Here is a 5,100-nt window from a genome sequence, read left to right on the forward strand (position 1 = left end):
CTGACTACATCCACTTCCCTTTCCCACACTCAGTGTCCATGACCTGCAGTTCCTCTGCATAGACTATGTCCTGTCTATGTACATATGTACAGCCAGACACCTTTATTTGGCCCCATGAAGAAATTTCTTCCTCATCTCTCTTTTTCCCTTGCACAAACAGACCAAGTAGGTCAAGCCTGTAGGGTGCGGCATACATTTAAATTTGCTTCAGCCTGCCCTATATGTTTGTGTTAATTTTCTGTGGAAAGATTGTTCTAGATTTATGGAGAAGCCTAGCCTATTAACTGTTACTCATAGGAATAATTGGTCCTACAAACCTAGTACGTGCAGGAACCATGATCCTTTTCCTTGTCCAAGTTGTACAATCTGAAGGGATTCACTTTTTAAGAAACAACCTGAATTAATTTAAATAGCTGCAGAGCAGCTTGTGGCAAAGGCAGTAAACATATAAGCTGGTATGAGAGGGAGGGAGAAATTATACTGGTTGCTGATCTCACAAGGGCACTTAATGCTGCTTATTCATCTTGCTGGTTGTTTTTTTCCCATTGCAGTTTGAGGAAGAAAGCATATTTGGGTGTCTTTCCCAGAGCAATCTAACTTTGCGGTTATGACTACCATAACTATAGGTTAATCACACTTTGTACAAAAACCAGCCTCCTTTTTAAGCATGTTGCCAGTATATCTAATTTGATGAATATGAGTTCTCGTACTGACTCCTATCCTACCTTCTCCCAAGGGAAACCTCAAAGGATTCCTAAGAGCATCCTGTAACCTTTCTATTCTATTTATTTACAGCATTTGAGCATGCCTAAAAGGGCCTGTTTAGGTATCCTTTGCAAGTATCCCACTCTTTCTTAAGAGTGGCTCAGGGTGGCATACATGGTTCCTTCCTTCCCATTTCATTCTCACAACAACCCTATGAGGTTGAGAAGGAAAGAGAGGGAGTGACTGGCCCAAGGCCACCCAGTGAGCTTAATCACTGCCAATAATGCACTTCAGTTCTCTACATAGGGCAAATGGTCACACCTTATGCCAAAGGATAAATGGACACAAATCTGACAACAAGAATCACAAGACTGAGAAACCTGTAGAAGAACACTTCAACCTTCCAGAACATTCAGTGGGTGACCTCAAAGTAGCTGTTTTATTGCAAAGGAATGTCAGAAACAGACTAGAATGGGTGATTGCTGTGTTACAAGCAATGCTCCCTCTAAGCTGTGGAGTTCTTGTGGGCAAAAATTCTACTTTGTGAGCTACTGGCATTGAAGTTATGAGTGAGCGATTTGGCTACTGCATAAATTAGTTTGCTCTGGGGTCATCCTTCCTGAGCTAAGAGAAAAATGTGTGAGCCAGAGGCTAAAAACCTGTGAGCTAGCTCACACCAACTTGGCTTAGAGGGAACACTGGTTACAAGTTATTACAACACTCAGGACAATGGAACCCCCCGGGGCTTAACAGAGATATTGGTTTCTTATCTCACTACACATCCTAACATCATTCAGTTCTCAAATCTGTTGTAAACTCCTTTATTATGCTGCATGCTAATTTGCTGCTATTCACAAGTCTTACCAATCGCCTTCATCCAGCCTTAGCTATATTTACTGTTCAGTTAGCTTATGCATCTTGACTCTAATTAGCCCTTCCTGGCAACACCCTCCACACCCTCTACCTTTATGTAATGCTTAGTGACTTCGGTTTCAATGTATCTGAAGAAGTATGCATGCACACAAAAGATCGTACCCAGAATAAAACTTTGTCTGTTTTAAAGGTGCCACTGGACTCAAACCTTTTTTCACTGTACTACATTGGCATCCTTATCAGTTCTTCAATAGCCTATGCTAACTCTTTTGAAAGAACAGAGATGTGCAGATAGGCTGGCTGACTTGCAAATATAGAGCATTATAGAGATGGTGCTATAGAATATGAAACCCTGCAGTTGTGAACTGATAAAATGTACATTCAGTCCTCTGGTTTTCTGTTCATGCTGAGCATTTTACCATATATTCAGAGCAGATTAACAACAACAATGACCTTTCTTTTGCACCTGGGTCACTTGGGCAGAAAAGATACAGAAAACTTTGCAAGGCATAGTTGATGAACCATGACATCCTATGTCAAACATTTCCATTATCAGGTTTTTATTTTAAAAGTGAGATAGGGAAATGTTATTAGCATTGGGAAAACAAAGGAAAAATAGGCCACCTCTTAATATTCCCTGCACGTTCTGTTTCCAAGGAGAGTGCTAATATTTCTCAGGTTTAAGTTTTCAACGTTTATTAACAAGTAAAAATAAAGGTAAGAGTTTTTTTATTATTTATTTATTTTTCACATGTATACCCCGCCCTCCCCAATGGGCTCAGGGCGGCTAACAAGGGCAAGGTAAACCATGCCATAATTAAAACATAGTAACTTAAAACATATAATCCATTAAAACATCCAATACTTAAAAACAACGGTGCTCAAACTTCTGATATAATAGGTCCAAAGAAGGCATCGATACAGTTCCAGGTGGTACTTCCTATGCTGTTTGCGCCCACAGGAGAACGGCTTAGATCTTCTATGCAATCTCCAGGTGCTTCCTCAGGGCCTTGTCAACCATGACGGTGATGGTATAGTAGGGGCGGCGGCTCCTACTCAAAGGCCTGGCAGAAGAGCTCCGTCTTGCAGGCCCTGCGGAACTGCATAAGGTCCCGAAGGGCCCGGATCTCCCCCGGGACCTCATTCCACCAGGTAGGAGCTGCCACTGAAAAAGCCCTGGCCCTGGTCGCAGCTAGTTTGGTGTCCTTGGGGCCCGGGATGACCAACAAGTTTTGGGCCCCCAACCGTAGTGCTCTTGGGGGGATGTATGGGGAAAGGCAGTCCCTCAGGTAGGCTGGACCCTGGCCTTATAGGGCTTTATAGGTAAGAACCAGCACTTTGAAGCGGATCCGGTACGCTATTGGCAGCCAGTGCAGCGCTTTCACAGGCTGAATGTGATCCCTTCTAGAGAGACCCATCAACAGCCTGGCTGCAGCATTCTGCACCAGCTACAGCTTCTGGATTTGCGACAAAGGCAGCCCCATGTAGAGAGCGTTGCAGTAGTCTAGCCTCGAGGGCTTTTAGATATGTCTCAATGAGATGTGTCCCTAATGTACCTATTAAAACACATTTCTCAATAAATAAGCCCTGTTGAACTCGGTGGGAGTTTCTTAAACACATTATGGATTTGGCTATAGGGTTTTTATCTTCATCAGTTCCATATCATTCCATGTACTTTCTAGCCGTGATGGTAATAACCTGCTCTTTTTCCTTTTCTTTTCCCCCGGGTGTGGGGTGTGTGGGAAACCTTTCCAGGGCCATTTTTGCTTCCCAGTCTGCCCCTGGGGAGGTTTCAGGGCAGGGGCCTGCACCTGTACCTTTAAGCCTGTCAGGGGGGTATACTCCTATTGCTGGTTGCCTTGGGTGCTGCTCTGACTTCAGAACCTGCAGAGAGGCCAGCAGCAGCATTGCTGTGGCAAGTGGGTGGTCAGGCCCCCCCCCCCACCGTACAGAGCTCAGGGAAGCTGCCCTGGTTGCCCCACGGCTAAGATTCTCCCTCTCAACACTCTCCCGCCTCATTTTGTTGCATGTGTTGAACATTCCTCAGGTTTAGGGATTAAACAATTACAGCACAAGGCAAATGACTTATATTAAAGACTAGGGACAAGCAATGTAGACAGGAGCCACAGGCTGTGGAAGCAGAGGTGACCACCAACAATAACCAAGGCAGGGAAGAATGAGGGCTTTATATTGGACTACCAGCCAATTAGGGTTGCCAGGTCTGGGTTGGAAAATACCTGGAGACTTTGGGGGTGGAGATGGCGAGGTTTGGGGAGGGGAGGGGTCTCTGCATGGTACAATGCCATAGAGGCCACCCTTCAAAGTAGCCATTTTCTCCAGAGGAGCTTCTTATGTACTGCTGGAGCTTGAGTCTAAGTGAAGGCTCCAAAGGCCTTCAAGGCTATTGGTTGTATTGCTGATAACGGCCAATTATAGTTGTTGTCTTATATCCAATAGCTGTACTGTAAATAGTTACTTTGTATATAGTTCATGCATATGAAGGATCCTAGCCGCCTACTTTGTATTGGCTGCTGTTAAGGGTGGGTGTGGTTTTTACAAGTGTAAACTGGCTCCTGTCGAGCCTGTGTCTTCGGTTCGGAAGTTCAATAAAGAAGCATGTTGTTATGAAAAGAGCTGCCTCACCTCAGTACTTAATAGAGCTGATCTGTGTCAGCTGGAGATCAGCTGTAAAAGTAGGAGGCTGAAGTTGGTTCCTTATTCGCACTTCCTTATTTATTCCTTATTCGTGTAGTTATTCAGAAACTAGAGTTGGATTCGACTGGCTTTCGAGCAAAGGAACCTTTACCTTTACCTTTACACGAATAAGTAATCAATAAGGAATGAATAAGGAAGTGTGAATAAGGAACCAACTTCAGCCTTCTTGTAAAAGTGGGAGATCTCCAGGAGCCTGGCAATCCTACAGCCAATCCAAAGGTAGCCTGAGTGCCAGCCAGGGCTGAAAATGCTTTCAAATGGTAAGCCAAGCTGGGGAAAAGGAAGAGCCAGTGACTCACACTTCCCCTTTTCCTATTTCCTATTTCCTATGTATCATGGTGCTGGAGAAGACTCTTGAGAGTCCCTTGGACTGCAAGAAGATCAAATCAGTCAATCCTAAAAGAAATCAACCCTGACTGTTCCCTGGAAGGCCAGATAATGAAACTGAAGCTCAAATACTTTGGCCACTGTAGTGTCCGCTGACCGCCACCGGAGGTCAGCGCATATGCCCAAGCTTCAGTCTGAAACAACAATGGGGACTAGGATCCTAGTCCCTCCACTGGGGAACCAATGGGATCCATGGCGGGAGATTTGAACTCACCAATGGTGACCAGGGGCGGTCCCCAGGCGTGTATATAGTTGGCCTGCTGGCCGTTTATCCCTTTGTCTTGTTGTGTGCTAATAAAGCGTGCTATGCACCACGTCGTTGTCTGTCGTTCATCCATGCGGCTACCCACTACATAACAGTGGCGACGAAGGTGGGATTCAGCCACAACTGAGCCGGGTCGTCGCGAGGGACCAGGAGGA

The sequence above is a fragment of the Gekko japonicus genome, unplaced genomic scaffold (assembly GCF_001447785.1).
Source record: "Gekko japonicus isolate JY-2015 unplaced genomic scaffold, Gekko_japonicus_V1.1 scaffold35, whole genome shotgun sequence".
Lineage (NCBI taxonomy): Eukaryota > Metazoa > Chordata > Lepidosauria > Squamata > Gekkonidae > Gekko > Gekko japonicus.